At 35.4% G+C, this 27,616-nt stretch overlaps 1 protein-coding gene across 3 annotated transcripts in view; it reads left to right on the forward strand.

Moving 5' to 3' along the window:
- Positions 1 to 27,616, forward strand: part of NLGN1 (neuroligin 1) — a 909,290-nt gene that overhangs the window by 760,374 nt on the left and 121,300 nt on the right.

Raw genomic sequence — 27,616 nt, forward strand, 5'->3', positions numbered from 1 at the left:
AGGTGTAGTTTCTGAGTTACAAAGTATGTTAGTACAAATTTTCTAAATAAATTTTCTGGTTTGTTTCAAGCAGCAGTACTGATTCACAGCAGAAATGTGAACTTAGAAGCAGAATGTTCTCCACAGAGAATACAAGCACAGGCCCTGAGGTAGAATGAGCTTGGCGTATTCTAGGAAGAGAAAGAAAGACAAAGAACTAAAACATAGCAAGACATCTAAAAGCTAAAAAAAAAAAAAAAAAAAAAAAAGGGTTAAATCAGGGCATAATAGGACATTTGAAATAGGAATCAGGAAGAAGAACATAAGATTTTATGTACAACACTAAATTTTTGGTACAAATATATGTGCATTTATATTATATGTGTGTTCTTGCACTGCTATAAAGAAATATGTGAGGCTGGGTAATTTATAAAGAAAAGAAGTTTATTTGGCTCACAGTTCTGCAGGCTGTACAGGAAGCCTGGTGATTGCATCTGCTTCTGGTGAGGCCTCAAGGAAACTTACAATCATGGTGGCAGGCAACAGGAAGCCAGCATGTCACATGGCAAGAGCAGGAGTAAGAGAGAGAACAAGGAGGTCTCCGACTCTTTGAAACAACAAGATCTCATGTGAACTAATTCAGTGAGAACTCACTCATCACCACAGGGATGGTGCTAAACCATTCATGAGGGATCCACTCCATCAATCCAATCACCTCCCACCAGGCCCCACCTCCAATACTGGGAATCAAATCCCAGAGATTAGGAGGGCACATCCAAACCATATCAATCAGTAATATTATTTATATTAAATAGTACATAAATACTGTTTAATAAGGAATTTATGGGCTGCTGCATATTTTATAGAGCAGAAAGACAAGTGAAGCCCCTGTTAGCCACTGGAAAATTTTTATTTAGGAACTTCATTCAAGTTATGAAACCAAAGTGAAGAGAATGACAGAAACCAAAGATGCTATGATTATTATTTGGTCATATGTTTACAATTATTACCTCAACAAATGGCATATCTGTTTTCCCTCAAGACGTCACCTTTCATAATCTCTGTATTCCAAGTGGAATCAGTGATTGTATAGCCTGAGCAACAGTTTTTGTGCTAAAAAGCAGCCAGCAAAAAAGAATTCTCTTAAATGAAAACTTAGCCTTCTATATTTACTTCAGGTTGACTTTATGACGTGCTGACGGAGATTTGGCGGGGGTATACAGCATCTCCCCACAATGCACTCTTTGGCGAACCCACAGATAAATCATCTATGTATAAAATCATGGTCAGTTATTTCAACCTTCAATGTGTATATTTTCTTCCATCAGACATAAGTTTAGGATTGGTTAACAAATTATTCATAGCAGAAATTAATTACTGAATTGCAACATCTATGAAGCTGAATAATGCAGCGTTGCTTGATTAATTAGTGTACCAACTTTTTTTAATTTTAGACTTGGATGCTTTATTGCATTCTTGTTTCAATTGATAGTTATTATTATTATTATTATACTTTAAGCTCTGGGACACATGTGCAGAATGTGCATACAGGTTTGTTACATAGGTATACACATGCCATGGTGGTTTGCTGCACCCATCAACCCATCATCTACATTAGGTATTTCTCCTAATGCTATCCCTCCCCTAGCCTCCCACCCCGTGACAGGTCACGCTGTGTGATGTTCCCCTCCCTGTGTGATGTTCCCCTCCCTGTGTCCATATATTCTCATTGTTCAACTCCCACTTATGAGTGAGAACATGCAGTGTTTGGTTTTCTGTTCCTGTGCTAGTTTGCTGAGAATGATGGTTTCCAGCTTCATCCATGTCCCTACAAACAACATGAACTCATCCTTTTTATGGCTGTGTAGTATTCCATGGTGCATACATGCCACATTTTCTTTATCCAGTCTATCATTGATAGGCATTTGGGTTGCTTTCAAGTCTTTGCTATTGTGAATAGTGCTGCAATAAGCATACATGTGCATGTGTCTTTATAGTAGAATGATTTATAATCCTTTGGGTATACGCCCAGTAATGGGATTGCTGGGTCAAATGGTATTTCTGGTTCTAGATCCTTGAGGAATCACCACACTGTCTTCCACAACGGTTGAACTAATTTACACTCCCACCAGCAGTGTAAAGGCATTCCTATTTCTCCACATCCTCTCCAGAATCTGTTGTTTCCTGACTTTTTAATAATCACCATTCTAGCTGGTGTGAGATGGTATCTCATTGTGGTTTTGATTTACATTTCTCTAATAACCAGTGATGATGAGCTTTTTTCCATATGTCTGTTGGCCACATAAATATCTTCTTTTGAGAAGTGTCTGTTCATATCCTTTGCCCGTTTTTTGATGGGGTCTTGTAAATTGGTTTAAGTTCCTTGTAGATTCTGAATATTAGTCTCTTGTCAGATGGATAGATTGCAAAAATTTTCTCCCATTATGTAGGTGGCTGCTCACTCTGATGATAGTTTCTTTTGCTGTGCAGAAGCTCTTTAGTTTAATTAGATCCCATTTGTCTATTTTGGCTTTTCTTGCCACTGCTTTTGGTGTTTTATTTATGAAGTCTTTGTGCATGCGTATGTCCTGAATGGTATTGGCTAGGTTTTCTTCTAAGGATTTTATGGTTTTAGGTATTACATTTAAGTCTTTAATTCATTTTGAATTAATTTTTGTATAAGGTGTAAGGAAGAGGTCCAGTTTTAGTTTTCTGCATATGGCTAGCCAGTTTTCCCAACATCATTTATTAAACAGGGAATCCTTTCCCCATTGCTTGTTTTTGTTACCTGTTTTGTATTTATAGAAATGAGATGTTTAAGATAAAACAGACGGTCAGGCTCACGCTTGTAATTACAGCACTTTGGGAGGCAGAGGCAGGCAGATCATGATGTCAAGAGATCGAGATCATCCTGGCCAACATGGTGAAATCCCGTCTCTATTAAAAATACAAAAATTAGCTGAACTTGGTGGTGCACACTTGTAGTTCCATTAACTCGGAAGGCTGAGGCAGGAGAATTGCTTGAATCTGGGAGGCGGAGGTTCCGGTGAGCCAAGATTGCGCCACTGCACTCCAGCCTGGTGACAGAGTGAGACTTCATCTCAAAAAAAAAAAAAAAAGGAAAAAATAAAATAAAATAAAATAGACAAAATATTTAAACAAAAATATATTGAAAAACATACATTATGCCTGCTTTTTAAAAATGAATTATCATTCTTGTCTTTGACATTGCTACTTGTGTTTTGCAGCACATTTGATTGTATTCCAATAGAATTCTCCTTTTTAAAAGACTAGATAATGCTCTAAAAGTCTAGGACATGGCCATCATTCTTGATTAGTAAAATTATAATACATTTTAATAATTTTAAGCACTGTAAGGCTAAAGGTGCATACATTTTAAAAGTTGTTTAAATCTAAACTTCACTTTTACCTAAAATATCAACAACAATTTATTAAATATTACAAACTCTAATAGGAGGCAGCAATGTGCCATAGTGCAGTAGTTTAAAACCCTTTTGACCAAATTTCAGTTAGAAAAAATATTTTACGTCATGACTAGTGTGTGTGCACACACTTGTGCCTGCTCACACGCATGCACAAACCTTGTAACTGCATCAAAAGTTTAAGAATCAAAATTTACTATTAATATATGCATGTACCTTAATATAATCTGTTAATCTATTCTACTCTTTCTCCTTCCTTCCTTCCTTCCTTCCTTCCTTCCTTCCTTCCTTCCTTCCTTCCTTCCTTCCCTTTCCCTCCCTCACTTCCTCTTTCTTTCCTTTTATTCTTTTACACTTCTGAAGTGGTTAAGAATGCTACTCGGATATGTAAGACATATGTATAGCAAATCATCACGTTGTACAATTTGAGTATATACAATTGTTGTCTATCAAATATTTTAAGATTTTAAAGAAGCATTGTTAGGCAAGTTGTTTCATCTCTAGGTGTAAAATGAGAATAGCAATAGTACACACAATATGATTTTTGTGAGGTTAAATAAGATAAAGTATATAAAGTAATCAGCACAATTTATAACTACTGGTAACTGCTCAATAAATGTTAATGATCAGCAAATGTATTTTTACTTTTAAAGGAAAGCAAAAGCAAATTATTTTAAATGTTTAAAGATCATTAGAATAAAATTCTTTATAAAATATCTGACAAGAATTTTTTTTTTTTTTTTTTTTTTTTTAGACGGAGTTTTTCTCTTGTTGCCCAGGCTGGAGTGCAGTGTCGCAATCTTGGCTCACTGCAACCTCCGCCTCCGGGGTCAATGCGATTCTCCTGCATCAGCCTCCGGAGAAGCTGGGATTACAGGCACCCACCACTGCGCCAGGCTGATTTTTGTATTTTTAGTAGAGGTGGGGTTTCACCATCTTGGCCAGGCTGGTCTCAAACTCCTGACCTCAGGGCATCCACCCGCCTCTGCCTCCCAAAGTGCTGGGATTACAGGCGTGAGCCACTGCACCAGGCTGACATGAATCTTAATTACAAAGTAGACGTTTAAAAATATTTGCAATATATAGTATACCACTCTTCTTAGTAGTGTTTACATAAAACTGGTTTAAGAGAAGAAAATTCCGTTCATAAAAATAATGCTTGAAGAAGAATGAAAAACATCCTTTCAAGCAGAATGGAAACTTTTGTTCAGGATGGTTTATCGGTATGTAGATACCCGGTGAATCCCTGATAGCTGAGATTGGCTTCCTCCTTCATCACCAGTTATAGAAAAAGCATTCTAGTTCCGGCCAATATTTTTTATTCATGCCAAACCACAGCTAAGCCTAGACTACCCAGGTGAACTAGGGTTTGTGTAAGGATGTCACGAGTAGCGTCTGTGAAAGTTCCCGTCCCGGCGCCAGGAGACCAACGAAAAGTGAGGTTACCTGGAGTCAGAGCGCACGGACCCCGCCTACAGGTCTACCCAGCAACAGCAAATTGTTGCTATGCGGTGTAGGTCCATTGTTGCCAGTTCTGATTTTCTTCCAAAAGGGAAGGAAAATCTGGATTTTTGTGTAACGGCTTTTTTTGTTTGTTTGTTTTTGTTTTTTGTTTTTTGTTTTGACAGAGTTTCTCTCTTTTTGCTCAGGCTGGAGTGCAGTGGAGCGATCTCAACTCACTGCAACCTCCACCTCCTGGGTTCAAATGATTCTCCTGCCTCAGCCTCCCAAGTAGCTGGCATTACAGGCGCCTGCCACCACGTCCGCCTAATTTTTTTTTTTTTTTTTTTTTTTTTTTTTTTTTTTTTTTAGTAGAGATAGGTTTTCATATTTTTAAATTCTGGAAAATAATTTTTGAAAATTAAAAACTGTGTGGGCCAAGCAAAACACATTGCTCACTGGATCTGGCCGAAAAGGTGCTAGTTTAAAACCTGTGATATAATTCAGCCTAAAGATTCACACTTGCTGAAATCAGAGGAAGAAACGGTGCGGGAATTAATTAGATTATTGTGAATAAGAGTTTCTTAATATATTTGGAAAGACCTCCACTTCAAACACTGCATATGAATAATACATGATAATGACATGAATATTATTATACTTTAAACATAGATGAACTACCACATTAAAATAGCTTCTAAATCCTCCTCTTGTTCTTAGTTGCAGAACAAATTTGCATGCCCCAATTACCAACATTCTGGTGTGCATTTTGCAGAAGAACACTTCTACTAAAGAATGTGTGTCATTCAGTGAAGAACATGGCATAACACAGTTTCAAGCTACTAAATTGAAAAATGAATTTTTAACTTTCTCAGTGACAAATGAGTTATTCTTCAATCTGATTAAGGAGTATGGGTATTTTCCCATTTGTAGATGTTGCACTGTTTTTCTGGTTTAAAAGAAAAGAGGTCCTTAGAAAAATGTGTTACTTGTGAATGTGTTAGGTTTCTGTTCAGTTTTAGTAGCTTAGATTACATGTAAAAGGGGACACAATATGTCCTAGATAATACAATCCTATAGAAGTCATACATTTCCTAAAAGAAACGATAGGGTATTAAGTAATTACAACTATATAGTAAGTACATCTCCATTTTACAAGTGCTTAAATAAATATAAATATGCATTCCCCTTTGCTAATTTAGAAATGCATCCCAAATTACCATAACCCTATAGCTACACTTGCGTTTTTTCTCCTTCCCACTCTCTTGCCTATCTTTAAATCTGTTTTAAGTAACATGTAATTAACACTCAGCAGCATAACTCAATTTACTAGCACTTAATTGTCTCCTCCTAATTAAGTATATAAATCTGTTTGATAAATGCATCATATACACTTTTACGTGGGTTAGAAGAAACTTTACTTGTTCTAAATCTAAATAGAATTATTAAATAGAAATCAAAGATAGTTGGCCATTAAGGCTCTATAATAACTATTTGTGTGATTTCTTTCCTTCATGTTATTCATCAAATATTTACTTAGCATTTACTATATCCCTGGCCCTAGTATGTGCATGATACAGTGGTAAAGTAAAGCATTTATTACTTATACTACACATTTCCACAATTATATTATTCTGCTATTACAGGCCTCCACAGGCATACCAAATGAAGTACAAGGTATTGCAGTGTATCATTCAAAACCTGTTAACAATAGGACACTTTTTTCCTTACATTATTTCCTACTCTTCTTTTATGTGTGCCAATGTTCTGGTCACATCTGATTACATTATCAATTAGAATACTTTTATTTGCAAAACATGGTGAACAAGGAAGTTCTTAGTGGGTAAAAAAGAAGTTCCCAAGGCAAAACTTCATCCAACAGGCATGACTTCACTTAGCTCTCATGCATTTACATTTAATGAGGAGAAAAAACTTTCAGAGTAGCATTAAACCCACCTTTGATGTCCCCCAAGGTTTCATTGGCCAGAATTGAATCACACAGTCATAACTAGCCAGCACTGTGGAGTAAGCTAACAATACAATCTGCTAAAAATTCTTATTGTAACCCAAACCTAACCATTTCTTAGCTCTGCCTCCCTCCATGCCATTTCTTTGAAATGCTTTCTTCTTCTGACTTCTGCATGTATTAAAGTTCTACATTTCAGCAGTCAACTGTATTCCAATGCTTTAATATTTCTCTACTTCACAAAGAAAAGTGACTTCAGCATTCTCTACACTTAGTCCGTCCCTATCTTCTCTAATGTTTATGCTTCATTCAGTAGTTGTTAGCATGCTTTTCTTTATTTTCATATCAAATTATAAGCATCCTTGAATGTAAGGGCAGTTAGGTTCTTATTATTTATGGCCTTTAAAACTATCACCACTTTATGAAAATAATGTAGCCATTAAAGAAACATTGATAAATTTAATAAAACTCTAAAATGTTAACCCAAAGATCTTTAAAAATATTTGAAGTGATTTACAAGTTAAAACTAGAACAAGATATGATAGATAATAATAACACAGAATAGAGACTATAGAAAAGAAAATTGGCTAGCATAGAAAACCTGGATAAGCACATCACTGAGGTTGGGTATTAAATTGGTTTGAGAGCTTTTGAATAACTAGGTGAAAAAAGGAAAACAAGCTGGATTAAACAGGTGTTGCATTCTGGCAAGTATGACTTAAAAAGTCATATTTTCCTGTAAAGAAACTCAAGGTGTGTATATTCAACACATGGAAAAATTACACCAGTTATTGATTCATAATCTCTAACTTTTTCCTACTGTTCCCTGAAAGAATCTTAAAAACATTATTTGTTCCTGTCTTCTTTTGCTCTATAATTGGAAATTAGCCAACGAGTCACAATGTAGTTACCATTGTAGAAGTTGCCATTCATTGTACAGTTAGTAACATGGACAATACATAGCTATTCAATAGAAACTTAGTTATTTCTCTAAAATATCAGAAATATGACCACATAGTGGACATTTTTCATATTTTAAGTGTAAATATATACTGGCACCTATAAAAAATAATTAATTCTGCATCCTCTCTTTTCTGTATCAAAGTTAATGTGTTTCAACAAAGTTATTACAAAACAAGTATGTCTAGTGCAGGGTTTCTCAACTTCAGCATTCTTGACATGTTGTGACAAATAAATTATATGTTGTAGGGGACTCTCTTGTGCACTGTAGGATGTTTAACAGCATTGCTGATCTCTGCACCTTCTCAGTTGTAACAAACAAGAAATGTCCCTAGGCGTTGCCAAATGAATCCTATAGAGTAAGATTGCCCCTATTTGAGAACCACTGTTCCAGAGCCAACCCTACCTTCCTAGAATTACATTGGGAGCTGCAGTTAAGCCCAAGTTAAGAAAGTTGCACAGCATAATCCAATAAGAAACCATATGAATACTGAAGTCTCTTATCTGATCATTGCTGCAGCTATCATTAAAGGTCATAGCCATTATCTTGCAGAGATTCAAAAGGTAAATATTAGGAAGAAATGATAAATCACTACTTCTATTTGGAGCAGGAAGTACAGGGATGGAGAGTAGAAAGCCGTAATGTTGGAGAATACAGTGGCATAGGAAAACGTTAAATAATCAAAGATTAAATTATTGATAATAAAAATTCCTGAACAAAAATTAGTCCTGCAGCATGCTTGTCATTGTAGTACAATAATTGCATAAACTACCGTCCACTCAAACTAGCAGTACTCAATCTAGTAGGCCGTTTGTCTTAATAGCATTTTTCTCATTGTGGACACTCTCCTCTGCCTTTGAATTCTCTGGTTTATAGACAATTTTTTCCCCCAAGTCTGAAACATCTCTACAGCTCACATAATCCCCTTTCTCTCTTCTATATAAGTGTGTGTATCTAACAGAGTAGAGCTGCAATATCATATATTGATGAGTGGTGTCTTTTACACATAGAAAGCCAAAAAAAAAAAATCCTCCTTCACTTTGAAACATTGGATTATATAAAATTAGTTAATTCCTCACTTACCCTCACTTCTACAAGCTTAATAACTTGTTTTTGTATTATAACTGATAAAAAAAGATGTTTGTTAATAAAAAGATTGCTATCTGTTGATGAATGGATCAATCTGTATTTGTTAATAGTCATAATTTTTACTTTCTACCTTCATTATCTCCTAATTCCATCAGTGAGTATTTGAAACAGTTGCTGTAATACTGAATAGCTGATCATGTGCATGATGTTTAAAATTTCTTCTGACATCTTTGCCATAGTATGGGCTTGCATTTCTCTGAAATGTTGAATGCCCTGAGGCCTCTAAATTAGAATGTATTTATCCTTTTAAATAAAGTTCTAATAAAAACGTATCACAGACAGATTAAGTTTCTATGAATCTCTAGAATGTTTGTTCTTTGTAAATCTTTACATAGCCTTCTGAAAACATGCACGGCTTGATACAGATTTACTCAGATCATTGTGTTATGTTGATGGGTTTCCTTTGTGTAACCTAGTTCTACAAAGTTTTCTGCATTTAGCACTGAGTGACTGATCTAGAACAAATGTGCTGCCTGAACCATTTGAGTATTAAAAAATGAGGCACAGATATTCCTAAAGTCTTTGAAAGAGTTCCTCTTTTGCTCTTCGACTGATTTCCACACTACAGATAGACAGAAAAAAAATATTTTAAAACTCCATTTCTGAGTTAAAAGTTTGCTGAGAAAAAAATATATATACCATGAACTTCCATATACCAATTTTTGAACCTCATAATGTGAATAGAAAAAAAATAACTATTAGAGAAAGAATATAGTTACCAAAGCACTTTTGCGTATCTGTTCTAATATCAGAACATTAGCTTTAATCACAAATCACATTCAAAAGTATTCATCCAGAACAAGTCTGATTTTTGTCTTCTTCTGAATTGCAAAATATAACGGTGAGAAATAAAAATCATTAACTAAAACTTCAGAATATTTGAAGAGAAGTAGAGCTAAACTTTTCATCTAGGATTATCTCAAGTGTACCACATAATATTCAAATACTAAAATAGTATATGTCTATATCTGTATGTCTATTCTTCTATATATATAAATATATCATCTAAACCATATTTAGTGTATTTTGGATTCTTCACAAGGAAAATCAAACAGATGTTCTTAATGTCAAATAAATTTTTAAAGATTTAAAAATTAATAGTACTTTGTTTATCAAATATATTAGGTTTAAAGGACATATCATTTAGGCTGACACATAGTATTCATTGAGCATTAGGTGAGTCCTATAATGTTATGTGGAAACATTTTGTATTTAATCTTCAACTAAGAAAACCAGATACTTAATATAACATGATAATGCTGAACCATCCACATCTGTGTCATCTATTATCTGTTCATCATCTAATATGATCACTTTTTAAAGTTTATCAAATAATTTTATTCATCTACTTAAAAGTCTTCACTATCTTTTCATGCACTTAGAATAAAATGTACAGTCTATTCTATATAGACAGGCAAGCCTGTCTCTTCTAAATTCTTATCTAGCCCTTGCCTACCTTTCTGACTACTTCCTGCCTCCCATCTCCATCACTACGCTTTGCAGACATAAAATACCAGCTCAGGTCCTCTACATGGGAAACCAGGCTCTTTTATTGACTGATTTCGTAGGCTTCAAATCTTAGTTAAAATGACACTTCTTGAAGAGGCTTAGCTATAATATGTCACTCCCTTCTTCGACTTTTTCCTCAACACTTCATAGAATTTACCACAATTTATAACATTGATAGATTATGACAGTTGCATTCATAGGACAATGGTCATTGTGATGATTATACTAACGTAAGCAAGGTAACATTGCAAGGATAATTTTAAACTAATTTTCCTTAGGTTTGAAACAAATGTGAAGGTAGACATGATATTCACTTTCCCATATACATTTAAAATACCTATAGGTATACATAGATGTAGCATTTTGCTTACAGAGAAAATTGCAATGAATATATCATATTGTCTGTCCAGAGGTCTTAAGCATTATCTTGGTTTCTAACATCAACTCTCCAACTTAATAATCACATTCATATATACACTTATGTTTTCATGATTTTAAAACAGGAAACATCTTTGAAATGTTTATGATTCTATTAAATTTAAATTGGGTTAAAGTTGGCACATAATTAAAATCACAATATGTTACAGTACTTTTTTTTTAAATCAGCTATATATTGAGCCCTGAAGATTCCAAAATTGGCCAGGTATAGTGGCTTACATCCATAATCCCAGAAATTTGGGAGGCGAAAGTGGGAGGAGCGCCTGAGCCCAAGAGTTTGAGATCAGCCTGGGAAACATAATGAGACCTTGTCTCTACAAAAAATTTTTTAAGCCAAACATGGTGATGCATGCCTGTGATTTGAGTGAATTCAACTGAATTTCTCTCCTTTAACTTAGTTGCTACTTTTCCAAACACTAGCCAGTTCAAAATGGCTGTGAATTTCTCTATTTATGTATTTTATTGTTTGGCATTCACAAAAGAGTGAACCACAATGTAACCAAAATAAAATGTAATTGTGATTCATTTCCATATGTGGTTAATGGCCCATGGCAAAATTTTGGTGATAACTCATCTTTACTGAATTATATTGGGTTATTATGGAATCAGGAAGACATCTAGAACTATCATCATTCTTTAAGATGGGCATTTTTTTCTTCTCAGAGTTGACGTCAGCAGAAGGCATCTTGGACAGAAAATGAATCACCAAAGAGTTTATGCTTCATTTTATAAAGAACTTCAATACCAAATTTTTAAAAATAAATTTTATTGTTTAGGATGATAGTATAAATATACTTTTAAGTGCTGTAATGGAAAACATAAGACTGCATTTCTGTGGAAGAGAGTGACAGTATTTCCCACTTAATCAAGGGCTCCCTGTCCTCAAATAAATTGTTCTGCAGGTGACATAAAGTAAGTGATTTGGTCCTTTCTACACAAGATTTTTCACATCAAGTTTTTATGAAGGAATATTACTACAAGGAATTTTACTGAACTGGAAAGTGTAAATGAAGGATCATTGATGAAATGTGTTGCAATGAGAGCAAAATGTGAAATGTTGCTGAACTAAAATGAACTTTGTTTTGTCTCCAGGGCAGTCATGACTTAATGAAGTACAGCTATAAGCAAGATAAGTCAGACTTTGCACAGAAAACTGACAATGAAAGCGGTTACATAGGAAAAATCCCACAATGCCCCCTAAGTAGATTGTGTGTGTGTATGTATATGGTTGTGCATATGTTTTATGTATATACATTCATACATTCATGTGTATATACAGTATACATATTGTAGATAGATATAAAGATTTTCATTTTATAAAAACATCTTAAATATTTGGAATGCTTTTGTTACACAGTTATTGAGAGATCAAAAGCCCATCATTTTAACATCAAATAGCATAACTTGCATTTTTTTATTAAAAATACTTGCCCTTACTATGTCTTTTCTCAAAGACAAGACATTGATCCTCTAGGTGGAGGCTGTTTATGTTTTTTTCTTTCAAGAGATGCTTGACAGCTGCTCCCTGGAGAGGAACTCAGACTCCTTAAATTTGTATTAGGCTACAGTATTTGAAATTTGGAAAGTAGACATTAGTCTTTGAGGTGCAGTGTTTGATGGTATGAATCTTTTAAGCTGTAGTACTGCAAGAGAAGAATTTAGAGATTAGCTACAGACCATTTGTCAGGGGAGACTGAAGCATTCGTGAACAATAAATAGTGAAAATATACTTGCAAACTTTTCATTAGACAATATAGAGAAATCTTATTGTGTGTTTTTCAGGTTTCAATGCTATATCAAATAACATAGCTACTAAGGTTATAATGGATTTTTTTTTCCCCATTTGGTTCTCATTTTCAGACAAAAGAAATGTCTTCCTGGCTAAAGTTGCTTTATATTATAGAAGTAGTATATAGCATAAATTGCTATGAAAATAAGCAAGAACATGCAAAGTGAATAAAGAAATATCAAAATGAATAAGGAAATAAGGGTAGCAAGAACTGGAGGGTGTATGTGCTAACATTATTTTTTTGTAATCAAAAAAAAAAAAAGGCTTGTGGTGTTTTCAGAGACGAAAGTCAATCTTAGTGAAATCTATTTTGTAAGCCTTAGAGAAAGGAAAGAAAGTTATTCCTTTAATTTATTTCCTTACAAGTGTTTCTGTCTTCATTTATAACCTAGCTACAATGCTTTGAAACACCTTTACATAATAACATAAACTATCAGGAGGCTAAATTTAAGGCACATATTGCTTATTTTAAGTACCTAGACTGTGAGAAGAACATTTATTACATTTAACTAGTTAAGGTATAAAGAGCAGTGGTACAGGTCTTGGTAGAAAAGTTCTTTTTAAACATATAACATCATTCCCTGTTTCTTTTCCACTTTAATGCATATATGGGATAAAGGTGGCTGAAACTTGTTATTTGCTGGATAGTGACTTTAGGAATACCATTTAAGCCAGTTAGTTGACTTAATACTATAGTAAATGTTTTTAACTAACAGCTATATCTGGAACATTGTATTTCTCTGGGAAAGCTATCTAGGAGATATTTCTGGCATAGTCAGCTGGGCTCACAGAAATATGTTCAGCCTTGTTGCCTTTGTTTTCTTTTTGACCTAATGTTCTGCTTTGTTTTGTTTTGTTCTTTTAATGCTGCCCATTCTGTAAATGAAAGTCAGACGATGTAATTTGAATGGAACACTTAGAAACCCCTTTCATGCAATGACTCTGTATAACTAGTCATTTGTCAGGGAAAAGTGTGAGATTTTTCTCTAAAATTAACAGATTTGAGAGTAAGATTCCATATTTAGTGTATCAAAGGTAATTGTTTTAGGAATGATATTAATTTTAAAATAGTCTAATATAAAACATAAGGGGATTCTCACTTAAGGAGGTCTTCATATTTAAGAGGTAAAATACAGTTTGTAGTGTGCAATTTTGAAAAAGTATGATGTTGATAATATTAACAAAGTCTGACTTTTGCCCAAAATTTGTGATTAATGTCAAAATTTAAAACAAAACATTACCAAAAATAGTACTATTGCAAAGCTATGTGGCAAGTTAATTATAAACTACATTTACTATATTTCTGCACTATAGTACCACTTACTCTAGAAAATATAAATATCCCACTATCATTTGCATAGATTCATTTTAAATTGCATGATTTTAAAAATTAAACTTTGTCTTTCTACATAGTCTTATTTAAGGAATATATGTAGAAATATATGTGTGTGTATATATATATTCCTTAAATGAAATGTAAAAGCCCTGTATTTTAATTACATATTACACTAACGTGAGAATTTCAAAGGCACCTGGTGAGTGGTGGACCTGAGGATGTGTGGATGTGTTGGAGAAAGAAACGGATGTTTTAGCGCAAAGCCAATCTGACCAAAGTGCTGTGAACAAGATTTTTAGATCATTTATATTCAAGGATGCTTCTTAACAAGATGCTTATTTAACTAAAAACATAGACGCAAAAACCAGTATAACTGGTAACCTTAGAATACATTTTTCCCCCTCTTTCTCATCATTACATATTAGCATATTAACGAAAATAAACAGTGTGGTATATTTTTATATGACATCTCCACTTGTGCTTATTAATAAGTATTATAAGTCATTATTAAATATGATTGATGAAAGGTTTTTTTTAATAAAAAAACAAAACTCATCAGTGGGTTTAGATAATTCAGATATTCATTTTTTAAAAATGGGTTTGAATTTTTCCACCAACGATAGTTGACCTAACCGCCCTCCACTCAAAAAGACTAAAAGGAAACAAAATGCCTAATACAATGATGGTCTTCAGTAAATGTTAGAAATCTGTAGTAAAGAGAGTTTGGACAAGATACTTGCAATGTCTCTTTAAGCTCTAATGCTGCTGGGAACTTTTACTTGCAACCTAAACCTCTTCATCTGCTGGAAATTGATTGTCTTGATCATATTTTCTGTGGTCTCTTTTCCAAGCATGGGGAAGAAGCAAGGAAAGAGTTCTGCAAGGAGATTGAAAACAGATTGGAGGCAGAGAGTGTTAAAAGTCTTTAGAAGCAGCATCGTAAGTGTATATAAGCTATTTCGTTAGATCTCTTCCTTTCCACCCTTAGAAAACTCACTCCCACACTATTTTTCTTTAATACTTTTTAGTCTTAAACATCAACCAGGATTCTAATACCACTTACAAAAATTACTTATTTTCTTCTGCCTTAAATAGAAAGTACGTTGTCCAGCCCACAGGTCCCTTCTATTATGGGGCTTCCGGAGGGTCATAAGTAGAAGAGAGTATTGGTGACAAATGAAATGCTGTGTCTAAATGGCTTTAAGATTGGATGAAAGAACAGCAGTTTGCTTTGTGTTTACTTACCTTGTTAAGTGTGTTTTCACTCACTCCTCAAATCAATTATAGTTTTTACTCTGCTTTTATTTTCAGGAGCTAACCAACAAAATTTCACACATGAGTTTCTCAAATGTGAAGAAGAAAACTATTGTTCAAAGACTTCGTAAAGTAATACATTTAACGTAGAATTTATTTGAGCATGTATTCCTTGAATGCCCACTATGTATCTGAAACTATAATGTATATTATGTGGAAATAAAATATAAGTAGAAACCAAATCTCAGAAGTTTATAAAGCTGGGTGAAAGAAGAGATAATATTTCTAACCATATAAACATTAGAGACAATATAAAATAGAATATCATTGAAATGCCCTAGAAAGTCATTGTGATATATAACCTTGCTACTCAGTGTTGTCTATGGATCAGAAGCCCCAGGCATACCTTGGTGCTGTTATAAATGCAGAATCTCAGACCCTGTTCCAAATCTACTGCGTCAGAATTTGCGTTTTTGCAAAATTCTCAAGGTGTCTGTGTGTACATTAATGTTTGAGAAACACTTAATTGGAATAGTGTTATTTTGTGTGGGTATAAATGTGTTTTATAGAGTGAGAGACTGGAGGAGGTGATAAGGGGAGGCAAGACCGGATATATGTACCATAGTTTGAAAAAGCCATTAATCAAACAATCAAGGCTTAGTGTAGATGGCAGCTTATCATGTCCTGGCTCCTGAACTCCACCTTATTATCAAACGGTCTGCATTCCTTAGGACTTCCCCATCACTTTCTATTTTAATCCAGGCCATGGTAAGCTCCTTACAACTATTGGGTGCACCTAACTTTTTTCAGTCTCCTTTTTTAAAAATTGTGTTTTTGCAGTCTTCGAGAAGTACAAAATGAAGAGATACAAAAAATTATTCTCTGGTTATTAGAGAAGAATTCTTTACTGAGTAACTCCCGAGTCAAATCAGGAATAGCCAGGCTGCTATTCTTCCAGTATAACCTGGGTAGTATTGCATCTATGTAAAATATCTTCACCAGCTCCCTAGGAAATGGCTACTACCATAGAAGTAAGACAGTTTATTCTGAATTCCTGGCACTTTGAAAGCCAATTACAAAATGAGATATTTGTGAGGTTTTTTTACTCTTAATATCTATACATCTGTAAGATTAAATTTTGGTCCATTTTTCAAGTGTTACTTAACCAAAGACAAATTAGTAAAGAGCCAAATCCATGGAAATACCAATTTGTAGTCAATTTTTAATTGAGAGAAACATTTGAAAAACTCAGTTCTGACTATAATATTTTAAGGGTCATATTATATTCACTAAGCTCAACAACTAAATTTTATAAAGTACAGTTTGCTCTGATTATACAGTCAATAATGGGCAAAAAAGAAAAACAGGATCTAGTGAATAGGTGGGCAATGGAAAAGAGAAAGAAAGCCCAACAAGGTAAGAGATTTTCTAGAAGAGGTGAAGAGACAAAGAAATATTTATAAAGAGAAGATCACACAGAAGAGAAAAAATTGAGACAAGCAGCAAGAGACAAGTTCCCTAGGCTATGAGGCTGATGTGTTAATCAAGTTAGGCGGCTGGTTGGATTCCACAGTGTATTTGTACTATAGTCATCAAAGTAAGTTATCACCTGCTATCCCTAACCTTTGAAATTCCAATGAGCTTTTCAGCAATTATCCACTAGCCACTGCTCTTCAGCTATTATTATTATGCTTAACCTTCGCTAGGCATTTAACAAGATGCCATGACAGCCTCCATGGGGGATTGATTTCATTCTCTTAGATGCAGCATTAAAGCCACACAGCAGTATCATTTCATGAGTACTTGAAGTGAGCCAGATGAAATCAATTTCTTATGAGATTTTCTTTTTTATGCAAAAGACATTCCGTTTTTAAATATATTCCTGATTTCTAGCATGAATTATTTTTCTTTTGTTCATCTCTAGAACCCCAAAATAAACAGACACACAAACACACACACACACGTGCTCTACAAACAGAAGCCATTACTTTTTTACTCAGTTTGTATTTAGAATAGTTTCACACTTACAGAACAATTTTAAAAATTAGACAAAGAAATTCATCCAGATTTTCAAATGTTAAAATTTTGCCACATTTACATTCTATCTCGTTTGTTTTTTCTCAGCCATTTGTGAAGAAGTTGTAGACCTGCAGATCCTTATTTCTCTCTCCTAAATACATCAGTATTCCTCTCCACCCCCCTCCAAAAAAATAGGAAATCCTTTTACATAACCATGGTAATGAATAACTTAAACTTTTTTATTATTAAAAATATTTGGCATTCTCTAACAATGAATTTCTTATTTACAATGAAGAATATTTCTTATTTAGCATTATTCTTTCCACAAGAGCTTTTCTTCATTTGCTAACGTCTCATTTCTTCATATTCATCCTTATACTTCTATAAAATATTTTGTAAGAAATGACTGCAAAGCATAAAACTTTGAGTGTGAACACTTTTCTTTTTCCACTATTTATCATATCTCCTTCCTGCAAGTCAATATAATAGTGTTACTCATCTCCTCAAGCATTTATCCTTTGTGTTACAAACAATTCTTTTAACTATTTTAAATTGTCCAATTATATTATTATTAACCGTAGTCACTCTGCTGTGCTATCAAATACTAGGTCTTATTCATTCTTTCTATTTTTTTTGTAACCATGAACCGTATTCACCTCCTGCCCACAACCCCTCTAGTACTCTGCCCAGCCTCTGATAACCATCCTTTCACTCTCTATCTCCATGTTTTCAATTATATTGATTTTTGGATCCCAATAAGTAAGTAGAAATGAGAGGTGACAACATGCTAGCAGCCCTGGCTCTTGGTGCCTCCTCAGCCTCAGCATCCACTCTGGCAGTGCAGCCCTTCAGCCCACCATGGCACTGTGGGAGCCCCTCTCGGGGCTGGCTAAGGCTGGAGTCGGCTCCCTCTACTTGTGGGGAGGTGTGGAGGGTGAGGCGCGGGCAGGAACCGAGGCTGTGCGTGGCACTCGCGGGCCACCGTGAGTTCCGGGTGGGCATGAGCTCAGCAGCCTGGGGAGTGAGGGGTGTAGCACCTGGGCCGGTAGCTGCAGAGGGTGCGCCAGGTCCCCCAGCAGTGTCAGCACACCCGTGCTGCCCTCGAATTCTTGCCAGGCCTCAGCTGCCTCCCCATGGGGTGGGTCTCGTGACCTGCAGCCCGCTATGCCTGAACCTCCCCCCACGTCACACCATAAGCTCCTGCGCCTCCCTGACAAGCTACCAGCACCGCTCCCTGCAGGGCAGCGCCTGGTCCCATCCACTGCCCAAGAGCTAAGGAGTGCCAGCACACCATGTGGGACTGGCAAGCAGCTAGCTCTGCCTGCAGCCAAGGTGTGGGATCCACTAGGTGAAACCAGCTGGGCTCCTGGGTCTAGTGCGGATTTGGAGAGCCTTTATGTCTAGCTGGAGGATTGTGAGGGCGCCAATAAGCACTCTGTGTCTAGCTGAGGGTTTGTGAATACACCAGTCAGTACTCTGTATCTAACTAACCTAGTGGGGACTTGGAGAACTTTTCTCTCTAGCACTCTGTGTCTAAGGGATTGTAAACGTGCCAATCAGCACTCTATGTCTAGCTCAGGGTTTGTAAATGCACCAATCAGCACCCTGTGTGTAGCTCAAGGTTTGTAAATGCACCAATCAGTACTCTATATCTAGCTAACCTAGTGGGGACTTGGAGAACTTTTCTAACATTCTGTGTCTAGCTCAGGGATTGTAAATGCACCAATCGGCACCCTGTCAAAATGGACCAATCAGCTCTCTGTAAAATAAACCAATCAGCTCTCTGTAAAGTGGACCAATCAGCAGGATGTGGGCGGGGTCAGATAAGGGAATAAAAGCAGCCTGCCTGAGGCTGCAGGGGCAATCCGCTTGCAGTCTCTTCCACACTGTGAAAGGTTTGTTTTTTTGCTCTTGGCAAGAAATCTTGCTGCTACTCACGCTTTGGGTTCATGCCATCTTTAGGAACTGTAACACTCACTGCAAAGTTCTGCAGCTTCACTCATGAAGCCAACAAGACCACGAACCCACCAGAAGGAAGAAACTGCGGACACACCGTCTTTAAGAACTGTAACACTCACCGCGAGGATTGACGGCTTCATTCTTGAAATCAGTGAGACCAAGAACCCACCAATTGTGAACACAGAAACATGTGATGTTTGTCTTTCTGTAGTCATTTCTCTTTTCACGGAGAAAATACTGACCAAACGTTAAACAACCTAACTGTGTAGACTGTTTTCTTTACATTTTCCTTTTTTCTACTAAATTGCGTGAAGTGCTGTGAAATCAGCTCTAAATCTGTGATGGAAAACTTTATGAATAATATTTAGTCTAATGGATCATAGCCTAGAATGCAATGACAAAAAAAAATATATAGCTGTTACTCACAGTTAGAATTTCACATGTCAGAACTACATCTCCCAAAGGAAAGCATTATTTTATTTGCGCGCCAGAGAGAAGGAGCAAAATATTTAATTCATGCTATGTGCTTGTATGAAAATTTGTTTTATTGTGATTCAAGATGTCTACGATTGTGTTACCAAAACTCTAGGGGTTTAGTTTAGGTCTCGCTGCTTGCCACACAGAAAGCTAATCACTGAGACAACTAGTATTGCTAGTGAAAAAGGCTTTAAGCAGGTGTCGCAACCAAGGAGATGGGAAATCACTCTCAAATCCATCTCCCTGACTGACTAAAATTAGTCGTTTCTGTAGTAGGGAAGAAATCCAACAATATATAGGAAAAGAAAGAATGGGCGGGGTAAGGAAGAAAGGCTAGTCAACAGGAAGCAGGCGGCCAGTGATATGACAGGACTAGCGTCTCATTTTCCAGTTGCGGTGATCTGGTAAGTTTCAGCTCCTTAATACTATGTGGGGGGTCTGGTGGTAAGTTTCCTGAGAATGGGACTGATAGAAGACAAATGTAACTTTCTCAAGTTTAAAGGCTGGGAGGATCAATTTCTATGTGTATTAAAAGAAACCATAAATATCAGTTCTGCGGGACAATTGGACTGGTTTCAATTGTGAGCCTCACTTTCCACTTGCTTCTACAAAAGCGGGAATTCTAGGGTTGGAAGAGCTCATATGGATGGTGCAAATCCCATCTAATATAGGAATCGTCAGCATTAACTCAACAATGACAGTTAACTCCTGGGATAGTTAGATAAAAATACAGCCAAGACTAGTTTTGGGCATTTTAGTTTCTAAATTGAGGAACAACCTGACCCCTCAGAATTCTGTATTCATGTGTGTTAGATATGTTTTTTTGAGCAATATAAATGTGGTTATATCATACCTTTCACACACAAATAGAATTAAGAACTCTCATGTTGTTAGGTTTTTTCTTCTTTCTCTAGGCTCTGTTTAATCAGTTCTTCTGTCTCTTACTAATATGAAATGGTTTCCAGATAGTAACATCATTCTCTATTTTGTGTCAATAAAACATCTAGAAGCAATCTGTATAATCCAGTTATGGATTGACTTTGGAGGGACTGTAACTTCTCGCTAATCAGAAACTATTGCCATTGGCTCAACTTTGAGAGCAGTTGCTTGACATTTTTCATTCATTAATACAATGATTGATAAAATCATTATGTTTGTTCTGCCTTTTAGGAGCGACTGCTATCAAGTGAATTATGTCCAATTCTGTACTGTGCAATTGATTTCTTGAATATAATCAAGATTTTATATTCATTATTCTAAATTTTATATTTAGATTTTATATTCATTACTTTTTTATTTTCTGAAGAAGCTGTTGGGTTACCCTCAATTAGAGAATGACTGTGGATCCTAACCATGAATTAGCACTAAGGAATGAGACAAGTTTAAAACAGTCCTATGACTGTTCCACCATCTTGTGAAATGTGAGCTTCCCATGTCAGCTAGTGTGTTGTCATAGCCTATAATTCAAGGAAGAGGCATCTGATTAAATGAGGATGAGAGAAAAGAAAAGAAAAGAAAAACATTGCTTTAATTCTGTGGCTACTCTCTGTCAGGCACAGGATTAGGTAAATTAAATATCAGTTTTTATTGACGCTTAACTCTGAGAGGAAGATATAAACAGCCTTTGTACGCTGCCATGCTAGATTTAAAGCCTAGAGACTTAGACTCACATCTTTAGCCACTATTTTTTAGCTGTGTGTTCACAAGCAAGTTCCCTGGATCTTCATTTTAAAGTGGAGAAAAGATGAAATTAAACCTTACAAAGAGAATTTTCATTAACAAGTACTATTTATATTAAAGTTATCACTAGCTACAGGATACCACTGTCTACTAGACTAGATTTCTTTTTTTCTAGGTAGAATAGAAAATATTCTAAGAACAAGAGCATCAACCTTGTTCTTCAGGTTAGGAAGTTCCCCCCTTTAAAATTTTTTTCTCCTTTCATGAGATGCACTGCCCATGGATATTTCTAAACTTAATTTCTCTCATTGAACTTTTGTTGTTTCTTAAACATACAAAGTAAATTTCCATGGCTTCAAAGGAACATACTGCAAAATAAGAACCATGTCTATGCCAAATCCAGAGCCAGTACCATACTGAATGGGCAAAAACTGAAAGCATTTTCCTTGAGAGCTGGAACAAGATAAGCATGTCCATTCTCACCATTCCTATTCAATATAGTACTGGAAATGCTAGCCAGAGGAATCAGACAAAAGAAAAAAAAAACATTCAAATAACAAAATAAAAAGTCAAAAATAAGTGGCATTTCTAGAACCTAGAAAACTTTTGTTTTCCGTTTTGTTACATCTTGAAGGGTCTTCTTAGTTTGTAATGTTTCATTTATTTACTCTTTTCCAACTTTTAGACTCAGGGGTATGTATACGTATTTGTTACCTGGGTATATTGTGTGATGCTTAGGTTTAGAGTATGAATGATCCCATCACCCAGGTACTGAGCATCGTACCCAACAGTTTTTCAACCCTTGCTTTCCTCCTTCCCTCCCCACTTCTAGCAGACCCCAGTGTCTATGGTTACCATCTTTATGTCCACGAGTACCTGATGTATTGCTTCCACTTCTAATTGAGAACACACAGTATTTGGTTTTTTGTTTCTGTGTTATTTCATTTAGAATAATGAGCTGAGCTGCATCAACAATGCTGCAAAGGAAATGATTTTGTTGTTTTTAATGGCCGCATAGTATTCCATGGTATATATGTACCACGTTTTATTTATCCAGTCCACCATTGGTGGGCACCTGAAACTGATTCTATGTCATTGCTATGGGGTATAGTGCTGCAATTAACATATAAATGCATGTGTCTTTTTGGTAGAATGATTTGGGTTTTTTAATATATATACTCAGAAATGGGATTGCTGGGTCAAATGATACCTCTGTTTTAAGTTCTTTGAGAAATCTCCAATCTGCTTTCCATAGTAGCTGAACTAATTTACATTCCCACCAACAGTGTAGAAGTATTCCCTTTTCTCTGCAGCCTCATCAGCATCTGTTGTTTTTTCTTTTTGAGTTTTTAATAGCCATTTTGGCTAGTGTGAGATAGTATCTTATTGTCATTTTGATTTGCATTTTTCTGATGATTATTGATGATGATAATTTTGTGTATGTTTGTTGGCTACTTGTATGTCTTCTTTTGAGAGGTGTCTGTTCCTGTCTTTTGCCCATTTTTTAATGAAATCACTTAGCTTTTACTTGTTCAGTTGTTTAAGTTCCTGGCTATTAGATCTTTGTCAGATGCATGCTTTACAAATATTTTCTCCCATTCTGTAGGCTGTTTACTCTCTTGATAGTTTTATTTTCCTGTGCATGAATTCTAGTTTACTTAGGTACCACTTGTCAATTTTTGGTTTTGTTTTGCCTTTTCTTCTATTATTCTTACAGCTTGAGGTCTTACTTTTAACTCTTTAATCTATCTCGAGTGAATTTTTCTGTATTGCAAAAGGTACAGGCTGTTTTATTCTTGTGCATATAGCTTGCAAGCTAATCCAGCATTATTTATTAAATAGGGAGTCATTTCTTTATTGCTTGTTTTTGTCAACTTTGTCGAAGCATAGATGGTTGTAGGTGTGTGTTTTTACTTCTGGGTTCTCTATTCTGTTCCATTGGTCTAAGTGTCTTGTTTTTGTACCAGTACCATGCTGTTTTGGTTACTGTAGCCTTATAGTATAGTTTGAAGTTATATAGTGTGATGCCTCTGGCTTTGTTCTTTTGCTTGGGATTGCTTTGGCTATTCAGGTTCTCTTTTGGTTCCATATTAATTTTAGAATAGCTTTTTTCCAGTGCTGTGTAAAATGACATTGGCAGTTTGATAGGAATAGCATTGGATCTGTAGATTGCTTTGGGAAGTATGGACATTTTGCTGATATTGATTCTTCCAATCCATGAGCATAGAATGTTTTTCCTTTTGTTTGTGTCGTCTCTGATTTCTTACAGCAGTGCTTTAAAATTCTTATTGTAGAGATCTTTAGCCTCCTTGGTTAGATGTATTGCTAGGTATTTTGTGTGTGTGTATATTGTAAATGGGATTGCATCCTTGATTTTGCTCACAGCTTGAACGTTATTGGTTTATAGAAATGCTACTTATTTTTGACTTTTTATTTTATTATTTGAATGTTTTTTCTTTCTCTGGTCTGATTCCTCTGGCTAGCATTTCCAGTACTATATTGAAAAGGGATGGTGAGAATGGACATGCTTGTCTTGTTCCAGCTCTCAAGGAAAATACTTTCAGTTTTTGCCCATTCAGTATGATCCTGGCTCTGGATTTGGCATAGACATGGTTCTTATTTTGTGGTATGTTCCTTTGAAGCCTAGTTTCTTGAGGGTTTTTATATGAAGAGATGTTGGATTTTATCTAAAGCTTTTTTTTTTGGCATCTATTAAGATGATCATATGGTTTTTGTTTTTAATTCTGTTTACATGGTGAATCACATTTATTGATTTGCATATGTTTAACCAACCTTGCATCCCAGGAATGAAGCCTACTTGATCAAGGTGAATTAGCTTTTTGATGTGCTGTTGAATTTAATTTAATAGTATTTTGTTGAGGATTTTTGTGTCTACGCTCATCAGGGATATTGGCCTGTAGTTTTATTTTTCCACTGTGTCTTTGCAAGCTTTGGTATCATGGTGAGTCTGGCCTGATATAATGAGTTATAGAGGAGTCTCTACTCCTCAATTTTTTGAAATAGTTTCAGTAGAATTGGTACCAGCTCTTCCTTATATTTCTGGTAGGATTTGACTGTGAATCCATCTGGTCTGGGGCTTTCTTAGTTGGCAGGTTTTTATTACTGATTCTGTTTCAGAGCTCAGTATTGGTCTGTTCAGTGTTTCCTTCCTGATTCAATCCTTGGAGATGGTGTGTTTTCAGAAATGTATCCATTTCCTCTAGATTTTGTAGTTTATGTGTGTAGAGGTGTTCATAATATTCTCTCTATGGATATTTTGTATTTCTGGGAGATTGGTTATAATGCCACGTTTGTCATTTCTGATTGGGCTTGTTTGGATCTTCTTCTTTCTTTTTTTTCTTTTTGCTTTTTAATACAGTTAGCAATCTATCAATCTTGTTTATCCTTTCAAAGAACTTTTTGTTTCACTGATATTTGTGCAGATTTTGAGGTCTCAATTTCATTCCGTTCCATTCTGATTTTAGTTATTTCTTTTCTTCTGCTAGCTTTAGAGTTAGTTTGTTCTTGTTTTTCTAATTCCATTAGGTGATGCTAAGATTAATTTGAGGTCTTTCTAACTTTTTGAGATAGGCATTTAGCACTATTAAACGTTCCTCTTAACACTGCTTTTTCTGTATCAGAGACCTTTTGGTATGTTGTGTCTCTATTTTTATTTATTTCAAATAAGTTTTTGATTTCTGCTTTAATTTTATTGTTTACCCAAAAAAAGTAAGTTGTTTCATTTCCATATGATGGTATGGTTTTGAGAGATCTTCCTAGTATTGATTTCTATTTTTACTTTACTGTGGTCCAAGAGCATGGTTGGTATGATTTTGATTTCTTTAAATTTATTGAGGCTTGTTTTATGGACAAATATGTGATTAATCTTGGAGTATTTTTGGTGTGCAGATGAGGAGAATGTATATCCTGTGGTTTATGGTTGAAGTATTCTGTAGATTTCTATTATGTCTAGTTGGTCACATGTGAAGTTTAAGTCCAGAGTTTCATTGTTAGTTTTCTGCCTCAATAGTCTTAATGCTGTCAGTGGGGTGTTGAAGTTCCCCACTACTAGCGTGTTGCTGTCTAAGTAATTTTGTAGGTCTATAAGTAGTTTTTTATTAATACAGGTGCTCCATGGTTGGGTGTGTATATATTTTGGATAGTTAAATCTACTCATTGAATATAACCTTTTGTTATTATGTAATGCCCTTCTTTGTCCTTTTTTTAACTGTTGTTGGTTTAATGTCTGCTTTATCTGATATAAGAATTACAACTCTTACTCTTTTTTGTTTTCCTTTTACATAATAAACCTTTCTCCAACCCTTTACATTGAGCCCATGGGTTGTCATTACTTGTGAAATGGGTCTCTTGAAGACAGAAGAAACATGAGTCTTGTTATTTTATGCAACTTGTCACTCTGTGTCTTTTAAGTGGGGCATTTAGACCATTTACATTTAAGGTTAATATTGATATATGAGATTTTGATCCCATTGTGAAGTTGTTAACTGGTTGTTTTGTAGTTTCTATTGTGTTTTATTCTATTTTTGCTTTAAAGGGTTTGCAAACTATGCATTTAAGTATATTTTGGTGGTAGCAGGTATCATTCATTTGTTTCTATGTTTATATTTTATTTCTCCTTCATTTGTGAAATTAGTTTGGTGGGATATGAAATTCTTGTTTGGAATGTCTTTTCTTTAAGAATGCTTAAACTACTCTCCCAATCTCTCCTGGCTTATAAGGTTTCTGCTGAGAAGTTTGCTATTACCCTAATGGGGTTCCCTTTGCGTGTAATCTACCCTTTTTTTTTTCAACTCTAGTTGCCCTTAAGATTTTTTTTTTTCTTTAGCATTGACCTTGGGCAGTCTGGTGACTATATGCCTTGGCGATATTCGTTTTGTATAGTATCTCACAAGTGTTCTTTGCATTTCTTATATCTGAATGTCTAGCTCTTTAGCAAGATTAGAGAAATTTCTTTTATTATTCCCTCAAATACGTTTTTCAAGTTGTTTGCTTTTTTCTTTCTGTCTCAGAAATACCAATAATTAATAGGTTTGGTAACTTTACAAAATCCCACAGTTCTCAAACACTTTCCTCAGTTAAACATTAAAAAAATTTTTTTTTTTGTCAGATTGGCTTAGTTTAACAGACTTGTCTTTAAGCACTGAAATTATTTTTTCTGTTTTTTTTTCCAGTCTATTGATAAAGTTTTCAATTATATTTTGAAATTTCTTAACTTTTTTAATTCCAGAAATTAGTTTCTCAATTCCAGAAACTGAGATTTATTTGTTTTTAAGTTTATCTCTTCTTTGATTTCCTGGACTGCTTTAGAGGATTTCTCTGTGTTGATTTTCAACTGTGTATTGGATCTCACTGAGCTTCTTTGCAGCCGTTCTTCAAATTCCTCTGTCATTTCTGAGTTTCCATTTTGGTTAGGGATCTTTGCCAGAGAGCTAGTACAATTCTTTGGTGGTGTCACTACGTTTAGATTTTTCGTGGTGCCAGAGTTCTTATGCTGGTCCCTTCTCATCTGGAGATGCTGGCACTTCTAATTTTTGTAATTATTTATATGAAGGTAGGATTTTCTTTTTCTTTCTTTTTCTATAATATTATTTTTTAATTATTTTTTTTTCTTTCCCCTTCTATTTTCCCCCTCCCTAGGGGATGGAAATGTAGAGAATGCTGGGAAGGGTCATTTGACATTGTTTATATAGCTCTATGCACGTCTTTAAGCAGGCTTTATATTGGTTATTCATCTAGGCAGTTCATCCTACAAGCCCGTAAATGTCACTTATAGGTAAGAGCTGGCTGCAGCCAATGTGACTAGGTATATACTTGATTCTTGGTTATTTGCAGAAGTTCTCTGTTGCCTCAGACAATCAGCTGATTTGAAGACTGTACAATAGTCTGAGCTCCCTACTCAGCCCTGGGTGGTGTGGGTGGGGAGTCAAAACAGGGGGGGCTAACTGGGGCATATCCACCTGCTGGTTTCCTGATGGCAAGCATGGTACTAGTGCCAAGAAATAAGCCAGTGGGTAGCCTAAGACACTCAGAGGTGTGACAAACACTCAGGAGAAACTTCCTTACCTCCAAGTTCTCTGCATGGGGATAGGAGGTGGTCTAAGCTCTTAATCCAAGAGAGTAAGTCCTCCAGATGCCTAGTGGACTTGACTGAGTATGGAACAGAGAAAGCCTGCCTATACGAAAATCTCCACACAGG

The sequence above is a fragment of the Macaca mulatta genome, chromosome 2 (assembly GCF_049350105.2).
Source record: "Macaca mulatta isolate MMU2019108-1 chromosome 2, T2T-MMU8v2.0, whole genome shotgun sequence".
Lineage (NCBI taxonomy): Eukaryota > Metazoa > Chordata > Mammalia > Primates > Cercopithecidae > Macaca > Macaca mulatta.